The following is a 20,892-nucleotide window of genomic DNA, read 5'->3' as shown; positions in this document are numbered from 1 at the left end:
CACACCCCACCTGTGTCCACCTCAATATGCAAGGGCTTCAACCTGAGGGCATCACACATCCTGCTGAGGTGATGGTAGTTACCAAAATGGTAATCCTCACTACATGGCCTCAAAGGATCTTACCACAACTAATGCGAGCGCCTGTCTGGTGATTTGGCCTCGGTTTGCTTGGGATCCTCCACACTCAGGGTGAATTAGTTATTTTTAAGGCTCAAGTCCAATGGCCAACAATGTTAGTCCCAGTCCAGCAGTTAGGGAATTGTCGAGGGCCTCGTCGTGGAATGTAACTTCTGGACCTAGTACAGGGTCGAGCACTGTTTGCTAGTCTGAGTGGGTTTGTTCTGAGGGCATGCCCTCGGGGTCTAGCCTGACAATCAGGCTCTCAACTTCTTGCAGCATCGCACTGCATGGGCGGGACATGGGGCCAATGATGTACAAAGTTTGACAGGATATGTCGGGCAAGTGGTGGTTGTTAGTAATTGGAAACATTAATGGGATGAATGATGGTGGGCTGGTGATAGGAGTGTGTTGTGATATTGGTGATGGTAGGTGTTGCTCCTTGTGAGTCCGATTCACTCGGAGCGAACTGTTCAGCGACACCACTGTCACCTGCTTAGGTACTCAAGTCACCAGTAGGTGTTACATGATATAAATCATTATGATCAATTATCATCGACCTGCCATTTGGTAGTCTCATCAGGTATGAGGCGGGCATATAGACAATGCAGTACCTCCTGGAGGCAGCCAACTTAAGGTTTAGGCCTACGCAGTAGCTCTTACTGTCAAATGACAGATAGTGGCACTGGGCATACACCATCTTTCTAGGTTCCAGTAGTATTGGGTGGCTTTGTGAAGTGGGATTCGGGTGGCCAGAAAATGGGCCTGATATCAGCACGACTCATCCCTAAGGTTGATGACGGGAAGGCAGGTGACTGCCCCTGCCTCCTAGGCGATGTGGAGCTCTCCCGATAGGGCGAGGTTCGTGCCATGAAGCAGTTCTTTAAAGTGAGGCCAATGACAGCATTGGTCCACCACTGCAGGCAGTAAAGCAGCTTGGAGAGAAATCTGTTTTATTATATATGATCATGTTCCAAATGGAGGCGAAACTGGATCTTTATGTCCTGGATGTGGTGCTCCATCGGGTTCAACTTGGTGTGATATGTTGGGGTTGTGAGCTTCCTCATATCCCAGCATTTCTCTCCTCCCTCTAGTGCCTTCCCATTAACTGCGTCCCATTGTCGGTGAGCAGCATCCTTTTTGTGCCCATACTGGGGATAGACCTCATTGTCAAGGACCGTTGCCAATATCCCCTTATGCAAATTGGAGATGGCAAACACCATTTACCATCATGTAAACACATCTGAGATCATTGCGAGAATCCATTTTTCATGCAATGTGAGGAGGGAAGGGGCCCATGATCTACAGAGCCACTGTGTGGAAAGGCTCCTCCCACCACCTGATGGGTTGTTGTTCGACCCTGTCCAGTCGGCTGGTCTTGCGCTGCAGGCAACACTGGAAGATGCACACATAGTTCCGAACATCATGTGTTCGCCCAGTCAGTGAAACAGCTTCCTGTTGTCCTTCTAGGTCTGTTCAGCCCCTGTGTGACCTGCCAGGTCGTGGTTGTGGAAGTACTGTAATACTATCTGATATGCAGTGGGGGAAATGTAGGTTTACATATTATCCATGTTTCTGTGCACCCTACATTGAATCACCATGTTCAGACACTGATTGTGTTGTAAGGCATGCTCACCACATGCAGAGAGGTCACACTGCGATTTGGGGTCGCCCTGCTCAACCAGCTGCATGCATTCTACCAATGTAGTCAGTATGAGCAAGGTATCGACTGTACAGCAGGATCCGCAAATTTATTGGCATAGAGTTCTGCAAAGTTGAAATGATGGGACTGTTGGTTGGTTGGTGAATCGTGGTAGGAGGTCATCCCACCCTTGGGAGTTCTGGAATAAGACAGCTGGGTCGGGGTGTTCGGACAGCTTGTCTGCCAGCTGATTCTCGCCAAGGGATGTGTTCGATGTGGAAAGTGAAATTCTGTAGCATTAGCACAAGTGGGTGAAATTGGTCTAACATCCCTGGGCTGAATTCAGCCACCATAGACACTAGCTATTAGTGCATAGGGAAAATTTGCCTCACTTTAAAGTGTTCGTGGTAGGGCTCAAGGGCCCATACCATCGGTAGGCCCTATGGCTTGTTTACATGATTGAGTCTTCTGTGGGGCTGAACTTGGCACTGGCATACTCTGCCACCTGCTTATCCCCATCGCTATCCATCTGGTGGAGCACCACACCTATGATGTTCTAAAGAGCATATACTTGGATTATTATGGGCTTGTCTGCTACCAGGCCTGACAGGGTATCGCACTCTTGGAACTGCTATTTTATGAGGGCGAGCACCCTCTCTGTGACCTCTATCCACCATAGCTTTGACTTTGGGAAGAGTATGTCCATCCTATGTGCTGTTAAGGTAGAAAAATTAGAAATGAATGCAGCTAGTTTAGCAATCCCATTAGCATCTGAAGCTGCTTTCAGGTGCAGGGTACCTGCTTGAAGGAGAGTTAGCTGCTCGGGAAGCATGCAACAACCCACAGCACCGATGTTGTGCCCCAAAATAACTCTATCTCACTGGCACAGATGTGGCACTTGTTCAGCATGCACATAAGTCTGTGATAGATGGTGGGCAAAGTCCTCCCTCATCCAAACCAGACCATCACATTGTCCAGGTAGGAAATGGAAAACATGCTGACATACATCCAGGATGCAACAATCATGGCCTGGAATGTTGCTGGCACGTCCATCAGCCCGAATGTCATCGTGCAAAACTGGAAGTCCTGCCCATCAGGCACTATGCAAGCAATCTTGGGGCGATTGTCTGTCCATACTGGGACCTGCCAGTACCCTGACTTAAGGTCGATAAATTGAGGAAATGCCAGCTCGGTGATATTAATGAGGTGTGGTGGTGAGGGAATAGCGATGTTATTGATCGGCTTAAGATTGATGCAGAATCTGAAGTAACCAAATTTTTTTAAGAAATGATGACCTGGCAATTGCATTATGACTCGCTCAGCTCGATGACCCGATTGTGATCTGTTTCCTTATGGCAAGTTGTTCGCAGGTTGCAAATCCGAATGGCTTCCCCAAATGAGGGCTGTGATAGATGGTTGGTAGGCAATGTTCGGTGATGCTGGCGCAATGCAGTTTATCGGCAGCAGCGAACACCTGGGGATGGTGCTGAAGTACTTAACCTATAAATGTGACATGCCAAGGGATAACATCATGCCAGATGCCAGTTAGACCAGGAGTGTTTCCCCTAGGTGGGAGGTATGGAATGGTTGAGGGTGTACACAGTCCAGTGGCCTCGAGTACCAACATGGATACTCCCTTAATGGACCTCGATGGTGGCACCCTCCTGCACCAGCCAGGGTAGTTCTAAAATGAAGCCTTTCACAGAGGTCCTGCACAATAAGGGAACTTTTCTTTTCCACCAAATCCATTAAAGCAAATGGTGCATTTGGAACATATCGCATATTGTCGAGATCATATTCATGTGATGAGATCGTATCACACCACATCGAATTTTCGTCTATATGTGCTTCCTTTTTGATGACGAATGAGAATTGATAAGTCTGTAATCAGGATATGATTGGCTTCATGGTTTGGAGACGAATGGTATATAGTTGTGACATTGAACATGACCTGTTTAAAATGTTGGTTGCATATCGTTATATTACCTCTTGGTTCGGTGACGCATGGCCTATGCATGTGATTTTGTACATGAACTGTTTAAAATTATCGTCGAATATCGGCAAAAAATACCTCTTGACTGCTGATTTAATGTGTTTGACCACCTACTGGATGTGTTTGGCTACAACTAGATATGACTAGACATGCCTAGCTGATAACTAGGCATGTCGTGAATGCTCCTGGATGGCTATTACATGCCTAGCTACTGAAAAGAAATGCTTAACTACCAACTGGATATGTCTTGTCACCTACTGAATGAGCTTTTCTGGCTACCGAATGTGCCTGAACGTCTATTAGGTGCTTGGCTACTGAATAGACATGCCAGGTTAATCAACTGTTATGTATAACTGACTCGAAAACACATAACAAGGCATGCAAAGGACTCGCTACGCCTTCTAAGAAAACTGTTGTAACTTAATCGAGAAATGCTAGTAATTTACTTGTTTGTATTTGTAGAGTTTATGTAATAATTTTTTTATTTGATTTTTGTTGCTTTATTCCTCGAACCTGTATCCTTTACGATAATTTTAATTAAATTAGTATGCTTTTAACTGAACTTATATTTTTTGCATTGACCAAGGATCATGCAAGGACAGGAATCCATCAATTCAATCAGTAAATTAATGAGTGAATGTTTTGTTGATTTTTTAACATTTTCCAGAATTTCTAGGTTATTTACTACGAATTTTTAAGATGGCGGATATAACGACTTACTGGAGGCTAGTAGCCTAGGAGCCTATGCTGCTTTTAGGATTTTGAACATGATTTGTTCTTATTATTATATTTACATAGAATAAAAAAATAAAAGGATTAATTTGCCTTTGAACCAAGGACAGGAACTGATCGAATCAATCAGTATATAAATAAATTGCAGATTTTTTTTATGAATTTGGAATTTTTCCCGAATTTCTACCTGAATAATTACACATTTCCAAAATGGCACCTAAATTTCAAGATGGCGGGGCGCCTCAGTAATAATAAACGAATACTGCACTCTAGTGGATTAAAATTAAACTAACATGATGATAGTGCACTTTAGCAGACGAAAATAAGTTGGCAGCCTCAGCCAGTGGCGGATCCAGAGGTTCACCTCGGAGGGGGGCACTCTAGTATTTCAGAGTAGCTAGAGAAAATATGAAATAAAATTACTTAATTTGTATTTAATCTACTAACACTACACACAACATCCAACCACCAGATTTTATAATTCTACAAGAAATTCATTATATTAAAATATTTTATTGGTTTCAGTTTCAATAACACAAGTCATTCTCAAAATTTAATTTTTTTTAATTCTACAGAACATGTTCATTTCCACATTTTAATGCACATTACACAGTCTAATATGTACATAGTAGCCTACTAACATTTTCAGTCACCGAGTCACTACTAGTCACATAAATATACGTACAAAAATCAATTGTATTGAATAGTGATTGGGATTCTATTTGGCGACCATCCTAGGAAAATACATGCCCATTACAAAATAAAATCCAGGGCGATCCTTCGTTTACCCCCTTTAGAGAAACGTTCTAGAACTTTTTCAACATCAACATTTATATTACGGTGAACAACAAGCCATTCAATCTCTCCTCTGTCATTCACATTCGTAGCCATGATTTAACAAATTGTAGGCTGCTGAAATATCTCTCTGCACTTGCAACACTGACAGGCAAAGTGAGAAGTATTTCCAAGAAGCGTCGAATAGTTGGAAATAAATAAATCGATGTTGCAAGAGTCAATCACATCAAGCACAGTTTCTTGTTTGCTCTCTCTCTTCCACTTTTCCTTCCAAATACACATTTCACCATCTAGAACAGTAGAAACAGTTTTGCCATATCAGACACCTTCTTGAAGAAGAGGGCTGTAACAATCAACAAGAGCTCTTATCCTTGACTCTAAGTCACAGTCACCATCCTTCAATATGAAAATAGGCAAAAAAAAAAAAAGGAGCAAATCATAACATTGTAACGAATTCTGTGAGAATCGTTGCTCCAGGTCAGTTATGACATTGTCCAACAATGGGATGTAAATGGATTTCCTGTAGAATTCCTCGGTGCTGTTGGTGTCATAGTTTGCTTTGTACATTTGTCTTGCAGCAAGGCGTGGCATTGTGAGGTCAACTTCTAGCTGAGTAGCTGTACATGTGGCATCTTTATTCATTGTTGAAAAACATTTCTCACTATCATGTCTCAGTGTACGCAGTGTAGCCAGTGTATCCTGTACAGCAACAGAGGCTCCTCTCAAATCAAGCGAAGGGGACTGTAATTAACGACTAAGTGGCAGAGTACACTTAAGTACATCGATCAAGCTAATTAATGAAAAAATGAATTATGTGCTGCATACAGAGTTGGTATAGAGCACAGCTTTTTTTGCAGACTCAGATTTGGACCACTCGCTGATTTCTGCCAAGGCTTCTACAATTTTTGGCAAGGTATTAAAAAGAAAAGGATAACAGCATCATACCTTTCAACCCAGCGAGTTTCACACGAGCATATTAGTTGGGAGCCTACATGAGCTTTCAAGACAGTATTTCTTTTAGCAGACTGACTGAAGAAAGCAATAACTTTTTTCATAACAGCTGTAGCATTTCTTACACTCTGAACCTTTGATGATTTTGAGATAGAATTATTTAATGCATGATTGTAGCACGATACATACTTGGCATTCGTAGCAACCTGGAGAATTTCTGACACAGCACCATATTTCTCGGAAGTCATAACTGCACATCCATCTGTACCAACACCAACATAGTAGTTGATATCAAGACCAAGGTCCTTTGTGTAGTCAATAACTATCCGGGCTAAAGCATTCCCTGTTAATCTTCCTTCTTTTCTAACTACATCTTGGCCTTGATTATCTACATTTTCATTCCGCAATGATTGAAATGCATCTACAAAGAATATGAAATCTTCCCTTACAGTGCTGTTATATACATATCTAACTATGAGTGTCATTTGCTCGACATGTGCTCTGTCTGTTTCGTCAAAAATTATTGACCAGTACTTAGCATTCTTAATTCTTTCAATAATCACATTACAAATTTCTTCTGCACAGCAATTAATTAGGACATTTTGTGTAGTCTTACTGTTGTAAGTAGCACTAGAAGAAGCATTCTGTTAATGCTCCCTTAGTTTTGTATCCCCTGCCTGAATTCTAAAGTTAAGCAACACCCTAAAATTACCTTTGTTGTTTACAGCTGTCGATTTGGAATCTAAACACAGTTCCCCATCGTCCCTGTGACCTCTAAAAGAGATATTTTGACACCCCATAAATATAATCGTCTCTATTATTGGCCGTAGCCTGGCACGATTTTCTTCAACTAACAGTAGTCGCTGAGAAATAATTTGATTTAGAATTTATTTTTCAGGAGCTTTGTATATCCTGAGGAAATCCTTGCCTGATGCAACACAAATTCGGTGGTAATTACTTCTTTCGTGCGTTTCTAAATAGCCATATTTTGCTGTGAGGTCTTTAAAAGTTGTAAGAGCCTCCGTTACAAGTCTGTTAACTTTGACACCTTTGTTGTGGCCAACTTTTTCTTGTGCAAAAAGAGCACAGTATTTACAAAATAAACCTTTACTGACATCAGAGTATACCAGGACAAACTGCTGGCAGCCAAGACTGCCCCAGCAGCCCAGACAAGGCACACGCCCGCGCCCGCACAGCCACAGGCAGCTCCTGCGCCTGTGGAGACCATGGCGGTCGAAGAGGCCTAGTGCGGCCAATTGCCCCGCCCGCGCCCCGCGAACAGCTGGCCTCGCAATTAGGTTTCGCGGACTTCATGAAAGTCCTGGAGCAATCCAAGACTTTCACCACTGACTCTAACCTCGCAGCGACCATAATACCCATGTGTCAGCTCATGGTAATCTGGTGCGACCAATCTGTCCCTCTGGCAGACAAAATACAAGCCACAAGGGGCTTCGTCCAAACCCTTGCTGCCAAGCTCAATGGCAGTAACTAATCTAGACCCGAGCTGTCACACAACTCTGGCCAATAGTTTTAAGTTACAATCCCTCCTATTCTGGAATGCACGCGGCATTAAAAATAAAATACCGGAACTAATAAACCATCTGGATAAATATAAAATAAAAATAGCTGCGATAAATGAAACGCACCTATCACCGGCAGATAGGCTGACTATACTGAACTATGTAATATATAGGCGCGATCGCGATGCACGAGGCGGCGGAGTGGTCCTTGCTGTCCACACAAGTGTACAACATTCTGTTTGCCAGATCCCCGACTTCCAACACCTCGAGGCTATAGGAATCAATCTAAACATAAATAGACAACAGATTAAACTAATCTCCATGTATGCCCCACCAGGTAGGTCCCTCGGCGAGGCGGATCTGGACGCTCTGTATGGGGCAGCCCCGAGCCTCCTCGCTGTAGGTGACATAAACGCCAAACACATACAGTGGAACTGCAGGAGCACTACAGCGAATGGCAGACTACTCTACACCCACCAACTTAATAGAAATTATCATGTACATGCTCCCTCCGAGCCCACACATGATTCCGGCAGACTAAATGACATGCCTGATATTTTATATATTGCCCTGAACAAACGTGTCAACACGGGATTCGAACTCGAGGTTGTACACGACATGTCATCGGATCATTTCCCAGTCCGTTTGATCTTCGATGATGCCAATGTGCATTCCAATCCACCATGAAAAATCAGGGACTACAAAAATGTGGACTGGCAAGGATTTAAAAACTACTTAACGATAAATCTCCCTGACGCGACCGAAATAAACATTGAAAATGGCGACAACTTAAATTCCGCGATCCTAGAGTTAACAAATAAAATCCAGGATGGTATTAGCCAGTGCATCCCGGAAAAGGAGGTTAGGTTAGCACACGACGAGCTGCCAGAATACATCCGCAACTTGATTTCACAAAAAAATCGACTGCGGCGCGAATACACACGGCGTCGCACACAGCAGACGAAACGCCGAATAAATGAATTACAAACAGTAATATCCGATGAAATTTCACTCTGGCGAAGCAGCCAGTGGGAAACTAAAATCGCAAGACTTGACACCCAGGACGGAAGCGCCTGGACAATGACGAAGCGAATTTTAAACAAATCGGATAAAATCCCGCCCCTACAAACAAACAATGGCGTAGTCTTCCAGCCACGTGACAAGGCACAAGCTTTCGCTGACACACTGGAAACAGCATTCCAGCCCAACATGCAGCCCTGCGACAGGCTATTCACATCGCAAATTTACCGCGAAATCCGTGTTAAATTGCGACAACCTACAATCTCTGCACCACTGCTCACACATGCACAAGAAATAAAGCGTGCTATCAAAAAAATGAAGCCGCAAAAAGCTCCCGGGAACGATGGCAAACAGGCTGTTGTTCTCAAACAACTCCCGGATGCAACGCTAGAATATCTAGCCGAATGCATAAATGCAATATTTCGGTTAAATATTTTCCCCTCACAATGGAAAGAGGCTAGAGTAATAGTCTTCCATAAACCAGGCAAAAACAAAACACTGCCTCAAAATTACAGACCTATCGGTCTACTAAGTACAGTGTCTAAAGTAGTAGAGAGTATTATTCTACACCGACTTAATGTGCACATTCACGAAAATAACATACTGCCGAATGAACAGTTCGGCTTTCGCAGTATACATTCGACAGTACATCAGTAGGGCTCCTGACTGAGGAAATCACAAGCGCATTTAACGTACAAGATTACGTTGTTGCTACGTTTATATATGTAGAAAAAGCCTTCGACAGAGTATTTCATGCGGGGCTAATCTACAAACTCTACCAAACAGTATTCCCGGACTGCTATATCAAGCTAGTCGCATCATACTTAGCAGGCAGAACCTTTAGAGTATTTACCGAAGGAGCTCTATATGACCTTAAACAAATTAAAACAGGTGTTCCACAGGGAATCATCTTAGGCCCCGTGCTATTTAATGTTTATGTCAGTGACATGCCACGCCCCGCACACCGCCTAGTAAAGCTGGGATGTTATGCAGATGACACAGTGTTGTATAGCAGGTCCCACAACCTCCAGCTAGCTACGAACAGACTGCAAGTCGCGCTCACCGAGTTCGAACGATGGTGCACGACTTGGCGCATCAAAGTAAACACAACTAAGTCAGAGACTATTGTGTTTACCTGCAAAAATCTCCCGCCAGCACAACACAGGCCGCAAATACGTTTGTTTGACGAACAAACACCACATAAGGATGTAGTGAAAAATCTAGGCGTATACATGGATAGGAAGCTACTCTGGCGCCACCACATTGACACTAAGCGAGCGCAAGCGCAGGCTAGGATTAGTGCACTATATCCAGTCATGAGCAGGCGATGCGGCAGCAAGGTTAAAACCAGCCTACTGCTGTACAAAGCTCTAATTTGCCCAATAATCACATATGCAGCCCCTGTCTGGGCAACAGCTGTCACTACACACTTACTAAAATTACAGCGAATTCAGAACAGGTGTATTCGAATCGCTACAGACGCCCCAAGCTATTGCCCTGTAGAAGCCTTGCATCGTGAAACCGAGTCGGAAACTTTGCTAGACTTTTATGTTCGTACAACACAAGCATTTTACGATAAATGTGAACACAGTTTAAATCCGCATGTTTCCACACTCGGAAACTATGACCCTGACATAACACAAAAATACAAACGCCCGAAATCCATCCTCGCGCACCGACCACCGTAGTGGCCCGTGATTGGCTGGAAGCCCCGGCCAATCACAGAGCACCTGCGCTCAGCCAAGGCCCGACCCCAACACTGCGGTTGCGGACTGGCGAGAAAATTCTGCCTAAGAATCGCGCAGATCGACACTTGTATTTCTGGCAGCTATTGATTTAGTATTTAGCATATTACCTTTTAAGTTATAATTTTAAGCTATAATATTAAACATTAATTAATAGGATTCTGAACATGTGCCTGACCACGTCCTGCGGTGCAAATAAGCAACATTGGACCAGCCAATGATTGACATGCCCAGGCTGGCAGCATAATGTGACAGAATAAAGGCCTCCCGCCCTCCCCAATACACTGATACAGCAGCGAGTTGGCCCAGCGGGGCTCTAATGAATTTTTGGCCCAGCGGGGCCCTAATGAATTTTTGGCCCAGCGGGGCTCTAATGAAACTAGTCGCGCTTTTGGCCCAGCGGGGCTCTAATGAATACACAAACACTTCCAGCAATTATTATAGTTACTTATTATTTTAATTATTAAGTGAGTAGACTCACTATAGATTAATAGGTGTCCGACCATGTGCCTGACCATGTCCTGCGGTGCAAATAAGCAACATTGGACTAGCCAATGATTGACATGCCCAGGCTGGCAGCACAATGTGTCGGGCATACATGGCCGTGGTAGCTGGGGCAACCTGGGTGCTGCGGCCATATAATTATATTGTAATTGTACTTTCTATTTCAGCTAACCTAGCTGGCTAGAAGCCTGGTGGGAAACGACGAAAGTCGCCCCCTAAAAACCAGTCATGCCCAAAACCCCAAATGCGGACAGAAATGTCCAAGTGCCCGCCCTTGCTTAGTAGATATTTTCTACTCTTCCAACTCTTCTTCCTGAGCCATCCTTCTACTCCCGTAGCCAACCCGAATGTAATTAATGCATGAATTTTGCATCCCGCATGTAAGTGCCCAGGGTTTTCTCTGTGTCTATGCAGGTTTTACCTGGGCCCAACTTATCTAGCTTTAGTCTAGAATAGTCAGTGAGGGGAGTTAGTCATGGCGCCAATTGCTGCCATGGCTGGCCAATCCCCTCCTAGCACTCGATGCATGCACCCTCTCCCGCATGGCTAACCCCTGCATGATTAGAGCGTATAGGCTTCGGCCTGAGAAGCACATAGAGTCTGTCCCTAATCCAGACCCCTCCCAAATTGTTAATTTTCTGTATAGCGGGAAAAACAAGCACGTGACAGCTAAATAAAAAGGGGCTCCTAATGCGCTTGCGCCGCATTTTCGTTAGTTCAGGTTTTGCCACGAAACACATGGTATCGCTGCGGTCGCTTCATAGCATTTAACATGGAAGTTACCATTTTTTCCGTAGGAGTAATGCTCGTTGGACCGCAGGCATCCCTTACTCCTACCTCCAACCTTTCTGCTAGCGACTCCTTGCGAGACCGCGGGCACCTTTCTCCTTCTACCTTCCGTCCCCGAAGACCTGTTCCACTCAAGCATGTCCTCGGTCAGCTGCACTGGGCCGAACGGTCCACTCTCGCCTCAGCGTGTGTGGCTGCTCTACCCAAGAGCTGGCGCCAGGCAAACAACATAACAACCGAACGACCGAGCGACGTCGACGCCGTCTCCACATCTTCATCAGATACGAGGCCGCGACAACTATGTGGTGACAGAGATTTACCAGTACCAGCAAACCTATCATCGCGGAAGGAATTATGTATGTTAGAGTCAATAACAGAGTTGCAGCTCTACCATGCTGACCCCGACATTGGATCTTCTCCTTGACTGTCTGTAGGGATTGGATCAAGCAGATGACCTCGCATCATCCGAAGATGTACCAAGAGTTACTTATAGTCGAGAGCCAGTTGTCAACCCCGAATGTTTTTAGAGAATTCAATTAAGAGAATAAAAAGGTTTTTGACATTATTTCTTTAATCTTTCAGCATCAGCTATCCCATGTCGAACTAAATTAAATAGGACATTTTTTACTTAGATAATTGTATCATTGATAAACACTAATTTAACAAAGAATACACATAATTGATGCTGTTGCTACAGAAATAATTTACAGGTTGAACTTTATTACACATAGGACTTCATCTAGTTAAGTGGATACTCACTTCTTAATATAGTGTGCTAATTAAATTTGAATTTGACACCTAGAAGTCCAGTTCTAGCTACAGTGAGTTCTAGTTGAGAATAAACTTTTGACGTCGACCCAAGAGTCGCCCTAATTTCCGCAGTCTGTTCTGCCAACGCCTTCTCCTGCCCGTGGCAGAGGTGTGTATTGTAGAGCGAACAACGTGCGGTGTCAGTGCAAGGTGCAACGCGACGATCGGCCGCGAGCCGGAAGTGCAATAGCCACCTGCGCTGCTATTCTTTGGGAGTTATGGAATCTGTGTATCTTCCCTTCCTGGGACCAATGAGTTACGTAAAACCAATAATTATATTATATTTATAATACATTTTATAAACCATCTTTCCTGTAATGTTTGATAAGTCATTTTGTTTAATTCTTGTTCACCGCGCGACAAGGCCACAGTTCGAGCTCAGACCGTCTGCCGCGCTCCGCATGTTTTCGCACGCGAAGTTCCGGCGGGGAGAGGGCAGTTCTTGCGACGCGGCTTTCGGGGTTGGACGCGCCGCGCAACACTTGGCCATCATCCCTCAACCATTGAGGATCCGTCATTAACTTTCGGTCTATTCGAACACGTTAGCATTGTCGTTGAAGTCCGCCCCGAATTTCGGTGATATCAAGTTGAGGCCGGGCCCCATCAGAGTCCCAACTCCCACTGCAAGCACAAAATCCCTGTTACTTCCCACAAGGTAAAAACATGCCCAGATGGGGCCTAACCTGCATATTAAAATTCAAAATCAAGTGAACATCAAAACCTATGCTGAAAAATGTAAGGTGGCAAAAACATTGACCGAACACATCAAATATATTTTCAAGGTTTATTGTTAATCATAATATCTCACACACAAATAGTACAAAAATAGTTAGATCTCATAAATATATCACAAATGTTTTATAATTGACTAGAGATATCTCATAAATAATACAAGAATAGTTAGATCTCATAAATAACAAATATTTTATACTGTACACACAATAAATATTTAAATATTCCTGACTTTAATACTTTCTTTGGTTTCAAAACTCTAGGCTAGAAGAGTACATTTAAATGCTTAATGACTTTAAACCAAAAATAAACAAACCATTAATCAACTCGCAAGGAAAAGGTCTTTGGAGAGCTAAAAATCAATTAATTATTGAAAGCAATATGGCCGCCAACAACAGCAAAATGCACAGGAGGTGCAACAAAAATTACCAAGTGCCAATCCACATTATGAACACCTAAAGCAACACTAAGCTTAAACAGGTGCATCATATTCGCACAAAATACAAGTCCAATGGTTACTACTCAAAATTATTTTCATCATTATCAACACTTTAAACTCTACTGGCCATATCATAACAAATAATTACAACACCCATACTTAGCTCTCCAAAACACCTTGCCTTCTGTCAATCTCTCTCTCTCTAATGCCTCATGATGATGTTGGTGATGGTCCTGCTGCTCCATCCCTACCTGATCAAAATCCCGGGCTTATATACCCATTTCTCACCCCCCCTTCCCCCCTATTGCCCCTCTTATTTCTCGGGATTAATAGAGATAATTTTCGAATGTTCTAGAAAGATCTTCATACCAGTTCACATAATCGATAAACAACCAATTTCCGGGATTTATTCTTCTTCTTGCTAAATTCGGAGTTGGTAACACTGAATTCGATGTTGTGTAGGAATGAAGTCTCCACTTTGTCTATGGTATTTTGTTGAAAGTGCACTGTCTTCTGCCGCACACAGCCGTAGCTTATCTATGAGTCGTGATGTCACAAGAGGTCAGTTTATTCCCACATGTCAACATAGAAGGTAAGCTTCTTCATGTCCTTAAATGTTTTGGTGGTGGAAATTTAATTTTAACGTCTTGTGACCAGACACGGATACAAAGTCTGCCGTGTAACGGAGTAGTGAAAGAGTTCACCGCATCCGTGTGATCAGTGCGAGGGAGCGAAACTCTAAATATTCAGGGTCTTAGTGTATCTCTATTCGTAACCCATGTCGAACACTGATTGGTCAGTAATTTTTCTGTGTGATACGTGTTGTGTAGGCTAGCCTGTAAACACCTTTAACTTCGTGCTCATGTGAACCGGGCGCCCCGCACCGGGAATACTAGCGTTGTGTACCGGATCACCGATTGGTCAGGAAATGTACTGTGTGACTCGTGTTGTGTAGGCCAGACTGCAAACATCTGTGTGTTTGGAATCAACCAGAAAACGACCAGTAGTGTGTTAGAGCCGTGTCCATGCACACACAGACAGAAAGGGCCAGGATTGTGACAGCGCCATGTACTAGGAGGAAATTGTAATTAAATCACAACAAAGTTAACCCGTAAACTCTTCATTTCGTCGCCACTGTCTCCCGCCACATGGCCAGGAACCCGTTTAGAGCTAGTCGGACCTAATAAACCATACAGGAGATAGTTCAGGTGACAACACTTTATAAGATTAACCATAATCATGTAACAATTAATGAAATTGTATATATATTTTAATTCTATCAAATAACAAACTTATAGTGCTGGTCATGCATGAGCAATTGTTAGAATCATTCGTATCGGGGGAAGTCTATTTTACGATTCCATAAAAATACTACTGATGTCACCAAGATGGCATCGCTTACATTATTACCACCTTACATTCTTGTGAAACGAGTATGGGAAAATAAGGATTTTGGGCGGGACACAATAAACACACCATTTTTCATGTATTTTTTTGAATGTTATGTTTTTTCGTTATTGTAAAATAGGCTATAATCCCCCCTTCTCTATTATGTTTTGCGATACCGATATTTCATTATCAACAAAATTTTATCTGTAAATTTTTTAACTTAAGTTGGTATCTTCAACTATAGCTCCACAACCTATTTATTACAATTCTGCATGATGCAGAAAAATAAAAGTTGCAGTAAACATAGAAATTTATGATATACTGTACCAGTATCGCAAAATAGATTTTTACTGTATAACCTGATGACTGAGTTTTCTAGCCGAGTATATATTTTTATTCTTGTTGACTTGTAAAGGTTGTCATTTTTTTTGTGTTTGCCATTAAAGTCAAAATAATATAATTATAATTTTAATTACCTTGATTCGTTCAAAATTTTTGCATATATAAGTGGATGCTATGATTGGTGAAAATTTGTCTTCTATCTAAATTGCTATTTTCGTTGAAGTTCGATGTCAAACTGCCATCACCCGGGTTTTTGTGGTCGCAACCCGGGGAGGACCTAGTGTGAAGTGAGTTGTTTCTATGCCGAATTTACCAGGTGGGCGCCAGGCTAGCCCGTGTGTCTAGCCATTGTTGAAGACACGGGGTGGTAGAGCAGGGTGTGGTCCGTTAGCCCCAGCGTGTTAACTAGGTCCGTAGGCTGTGAGTTGGCTTGCAACACACCATATGCGGAGGGTCGGTTGAGGTGATCACTGGTTTGAGTGAAATAATTGACGGCAAGATCCGGTTGGTGGATTTTATTACGCTCTGTGCGTGTCACTTAATTTTGCGATGCCGCAAACACTGTTTACAAAGTACACAATTATATTCGATACGTTGCACTTACACTTTACACTGATACATTAATTAAAATAAAGTAAAAGGCAGAGTGCCTACTCTGCTTACGCTAATTGTCCACGTTCCCTAGCGGCAGTTATGTTGTGTCTCGGCTGGAGTCGGCCAGCCCCGTAAATTATAATTAAATTGACACTTCACATGTTCGCTAATTACTAAAGTTAGTGACTGGCAGGTGTTTGCGCGGTTGTATTATCAAAAGTTCTGTGGTCTGGAGTCGGCCAGATCTGTTATGCTGTTACTTGCGTGGCGACATGAACGCGTCACGGGAGTGAAATGAAAAGCGGCCGGGTTAAGCCCTGCACCGTAAATGGTCTAGGGACTCGCGGAGGGTGACTGAAAAGGGTTTTTAAGAATTAAATAATTACCAGTATGACGATCAGTGAGACAAAGGTGATGACACTCCGCGGGACGAACACGTCCGCCCTAGACCGCGAGCCGCGAAGAACTGCCAGGGGAACATGGTGCCAGGGGGGGAGTCATTGTTCCCTCGCGCCAAAATCTCGAATTTACCATTATACAATATAAACTGGAAAACTTACATGCTAATTACATTTCACTCTTATTTTAATTATATTTAAGGCTACTCTCAACTGGTTCTGTGTCTATTGAATTTGTGGCCACACAATTAGCCGATAAAACATTCATAAGTGGGGCTCAAGTTCGCGACTGTTCGCTTATTATTCAAACACTCCCCTCGCTGCACATTTTATAATTAATTACGACTATGATGCACTCACGCGGTTTTCCCAGGGACCGGAAAGTTAATTTTAAAAAGTAACTCAGTTACAGTTACAAATACTTCATTTGAAATGTAACCCTGTTACAACTACAAGTTACACTACTGAAAATAAACCAGTTATAGTTACAGTTCTGAGAAAAGTAACTATAAGTTACTGTAACAGTTGAAAAACTGAAAATGTGATACGTAATATTGTTATAATTAAAAGCTAGTAAAACATATTGTGTTAAGAAAGGATATATGGTTATTTAAACTAAAAAAATTAAAATTGGTCTTAAATTACATTGAGTAATTAAATCACACTACAAAATTGTTCGCAGCTCCACACAACATGCACTTCACAATAAGGTTATTTTTATCACTCGACCGAACTTCGAAAATATTAGAATATGAAGGCCACAGCAACGAAAATTCTGGACTGCTTTCTAGGCTTCTCGCTTCATTACATTCTGTCATTGCTTTCGCGCATGTGCACACATAGGTTAATTAAACAGCACAGCAGTAAACTAGACTTGTGTAGTTCGCGAACTAGTTCGGAAGAGCGCTCCCACAGACGAACTACGCGAACTAGTTCCCAGATCCCTCGCTCCTCAGTTCATTAGTTCGTTCTTTTTCCGATCTCCTTCTTTAAGTTCTGTGCAAATGATCTGGCTCTTATCAAAAGTCGTAACTCGTTCTCCCTTTCGGGTATTAATTACGGCTTTGTCGCTGGTCTTTTTGGCTGGCTATCGTTATCTGCTCAGGTCGGAAGGCTGAAATTTCAGACGTCTAATGGATACTGACTTTACATAAATGTTGACTCTTGATCGCTGCAAATGTTTACTGCAATGAAACATTTTCAGATGATAGCTTTATACTTGTGTCCGAGCATGGTAACTTCGCAGTGGGGAAACGTGGTGTATACTGAGAACAAGTCAGACATAATTACATTAGGTAGTTGTATCAGTGTTTACAAAATGATTTCAATATTCATAAAATAATTTTGACAGCTGATGACAACTTTAATATTAAAATTTTGACTTATATAAAACCATTGTTAAATAAACTTATTTTTGACATGACGTCTAATAAATCGATGAACGCCGGCTGCACGCACGAAAAAATGCCCCGTTACACACATTGTCACATTACCCTGTGTCCCGTTACACTCATTGTACGCTTGCGCCGCATCTATCTCTCCTCCACTCGTTTGGAACAACCATCGATTTGACTTTTTCGAGGCACATTAAACTTGAAACACTCCCATTCGTTTCCTACTTTTCCTATCATCGTCCTATCCTTAACAGAATAACACAGACTGGAAGAAGTTAAATAGCAAACCTGTATAAAAGTTATAGTTAAAATAATCTCTTCGTTAAAGTAATAAACATATTTGAATTAATGATTGCAAATAAATGTAAATGTATCAATTAAATTGTAGATTCAATTTCACTCCTTTGTATAGATACAAAATAGTGATAATTCAATAAAAATGATTAAATTTTATTCATAAAAGTTTGCTATCATTTCATCAATGTTTTGTTATGACGTCACGTTAAACTTTCGTCCGAAAAGCGAATTAAAACAAGTTTTTGTTGATTATTTCTAAAACTTAAAAAAAATTAAAATTTTATTCCCTAAAACGGTATTTTATTCACTAAAATAAACACATTTCATAAATAATATTTCTTAAACTAGCTAATAAATAAATTCTTTTAGAAATTAAAATTTTTCGATTATAATGTATGTTAAGTGATGTTGAACTTGCTAAATTTAGTGAATTATATATAGGTCCTAATGAACATGAACATACACATTGTTAAGCAATATTAGCATACAATTTTACTTAAGAGTTTTTATTAGTTTTTCTATGTCTAATTGTAAGGTAACAAATTAGAAGAGTAATGGGTCTTTTTTTCTTAATAATTTACATAATTTTGTGGCCTGTACATAATAACGCATTTTTTGTTGATTATTTCTTAAGAAAAAAATTTGTATATTTATGAAACTGTATTTTATTCACTAAAATAAACACATTTCATAAATAATATTTCTTAAACTAGCTATAAGATACATCCTTTTATAAATTAAAATTTTTCGATTATAGTGTATGTTAAGTGAAGAATAAAAACAGAACTGTTATATACGCCATTTTACCCAATTATGTAAATTATTGTTTTATTTACTCATTTGATGTATAAGAACCCAAAAAAGAATAATAATCTAGGCGTTCACAACACCGATCATTATAAAAAATAACTATTATAACATACAAAGAAGATCGCCTGCAGTAGCGGTAGCAAAGCGAACGAACTATCCGTGACCTGTCTTCTTTGAATTCGAGATGGGAGCGGACGTTGGAGCGTACCAACGGAGCGGACGAACTAAAAGAGCGACCTAGTTCGCCAAGGAGCTGCGAACTAAAAGGAGCGCTCCCGGTCGCGAACTATTAGGCTGGGTTCACAATTGAAAAAATAACAGAAACAGTAACAATAGGTCGTGTGCATAGGATATGAACGCCATGTTTCCTAACCTAACGATTCATAATAGCAGAAAGTTGGTCGTGTGCATAGGAGAGAGGTCGTGCGCATAGGAGTGAAATGAATATATTTTATTTCGGTCGCGTACGCATGGCACAACAGCCAATAGGAGAAGAGCAGGGTGCTTTTTTGGCGGGACTAGAAATATGTTTATATTTATTAACCATATTGTGGTAAGAAAATTTCGAGATAATAATAGTATTATCGTTATTTTGAAAGTTAACATGTTTATTTACTAACACTGCTAACAGATGTCGCATAGTTCGTGAAATTTCATTGGCTGAAATTAACAGTAAGAATTCAATTGTGAACCGATTTCGCAGTTCGCACAAGTCGTGTGCACAGGTCGTGTGCATGGCTTGCTATGCACTCACATAATTTTTTTAATTGTGAACCCAGCCTTATGCGCAAGTCTACAGTAAACCCGCATGTCGCAAATATTAAATAAATGACAATCAAAATACGAGCGCAGGCTAGCCAACAGCAGTTTTACAAGTACAAGCAATACCATCGCAAATAATATGCTTGTCGGGATTTTCGTTCTGGGATTGAAAAAATCAACAAATCGTTGTTCGTTCAATAAGAAATACATTTAAAAAATGTAACGCTAGAAGTAACGACAGTTATCGTTACTTTAAGGCAGAAAAATGTAATTCCGTTACAGTTACAAGTACTGAAAACTTAATATATTGCGTTACCACGAACATTACTATAAAAAGTAACTGTTACAAATAACGTCGTTACTAGTAGCATGTTACTTCCAGTCCCTGGGTTTTCCGCTATAATTAAGGCCCCAGGCCGCACGGGAAAGAATTTGCGTTAGTGAATTGGGATGCCCTTAGGGGGCCAACACACACACACACAAAGTCGCACCATTCCCGGCACTTAACTTTGGGTAATTATACCTGATGAGTTTAATAGGGCTTAATTTTCTAGCGTCCTTGCTAGGTGAGTATGTTTAAGTTACAGGGCACTAGGGCTACTTGCGGGAGAGTGCTTCCTTTGAATCGTGTCAGTTCGGCGAGGGGTGCGTTCCCCCAGCAGGGAGCAATACTGGCGGGTGAAGGCCGGGCTTTGTGGCCTTCGGCGGTACGATGTCAAAACCGAGAAATTGTTTATGTAGTGTCATGCAGAATAATATTGCTAAAGTTTTGCATAATCGAAATAAATTACTAAACTAATCAAGTTTCTTACTTTCAGCAGTTACTGCTTTTTAAATGCTATTCTTTCTCGGGTGTCTTTTGGCATCCGAAGGAGAATCATATTTATACAGTATTCTGGAACCGACTTTTGTTTAGTTTATTTTTAAATTATCTATATGGAGATCTTTATTATTTGTAAAAAAAAAAAAAAACCTGGGTAAGTATAGTAATATTTTATACTTCTATACGTACTATCCACAACACGCGAGTTTTTAAAGCTCCAACCATGTTTTGTTACCCTCTGATAAAATACTATCTTACTAGATGCCAGCAATTCGGAAGGCGTCAGACATGGGC

The sequence above is a fragment of the Bacillus rossius genome, chromosome 1 (genome assembly GCF_032445375.1).
Source record: "Bacillus rossius redtenbacheri isolate Brsri chromosome 1, Brsri_v3, whole genome shotgun sequence".
NCBI classification, from domain to species: Eukaryota; Metazoa; Arthropoda; class Insecta; order Phasmatodea; family Bacillidae; genus Bacillus; species Bacillus rossius.
Note: the sequence above shows the minus strand (reverse complement) of the source record.